This window comes from Nematolebias whitei, chromosome 16 (genome assembly GCF_014905685.2).
Source record: "Nematolebias whitei isolate Nwh7 chromosome 16, NemWhi1, whole genome shotgun sequence".
Classification (NCBI taxonomy): Eukaryota; Metazoa; Chordata; class Actinopteri; order Cyprinodontiformes; family Rivulidae; genus Nematolebias; species Nematolebias whitei.
In genome coordinates, this window is record NC_056513.1 from 2,039,438 (window position 1) to 2,040,341 (window position 904).

The 904-nt window shown below is 45.6% G+C and overlaps 1 protein-coding gene across 1 annotated transcript in view; it reads right to left on the bottom strand.

The window, feature by feature from the left end:
* The window catches only part of coro2aa (coronin 2Aa), a 16,124-nt gene that overhangs the window by 429 nt on the left and 14,791 nt on the right, over positions 1 to 904 (bottom strand). The window lies entirely within an intron of this gene.

Genomic DNA, 904 nt, shown 5'->3' on the forward strand with positions numbered 1-904 from the left:
GGGGAGACGATTCAAGGCTGTTCATGGGGGAGACGATTCAAGGCTGTCCACATGCAGGTTAGGACAAGTACCACCTGCTGCTACAAGGAGAGCGTTGAACTTACGGTTGTTTGTGTGTTTCTAATCTAAATATCCTCTGAACCACTGGACAGATTTGAAATCAATTCTCTCAAAATGACTGGATTTAATTTACACCTGATTAACGTTTGGAGTAAATCCAAATTGGGGAGTGGTGGCGCAGAGGTTAGAGAAGATGGACCTGTGATTGGAAAGTCGCAGGTCCAACTCCCGGTACCATCAACATCAAAATGTGGGTGGAAAAAGGTGAAACACCCACACCTGCCTCCACCCTCATTTGCTCCACTCTGGGCCCCTTAGCAAGGCACTCAACCCCCACCACGTGCTCCCTAAAACAGGTCTCTCTTGAAAATGAGTTCTCGTGGCTCAACGAGTCGACCTGGATAAATCAAGGAGAAATGGAAAAATAAAAGCTGCATTTTGTCACGGCGCCGCGGCAAAATGCAGCTGATTTGACCATTGAAGTGCATTTATGAAGGAATAGTTCAACTGAGACACACTTTTACTATAATGTCAAGCAAACAAATAATTGTTTTAAGTGTTACTCTTGTTCAATTCTTGTTGAAGTCTTCCCGTGCACGCTCCAGCGGCCATCGTTTGGCAGCCAATCGATTTTTGGCACAACACCGGCGCATGTTTCTGGGCTGTCAGCGGTGACGCGGAATAGATGAGACTTACACAGCGAAGCGACATATTTATGTTTTTTTTCCACTTTATTAGACAGATTTGGACTGATGCGACTTTTACTGCGGTGCAATGTGTGCGGCGGTAAGCCACGGTGTCTGTCCACGTTGCAACATGAGATATTTGCACAGAAAGATTTTTT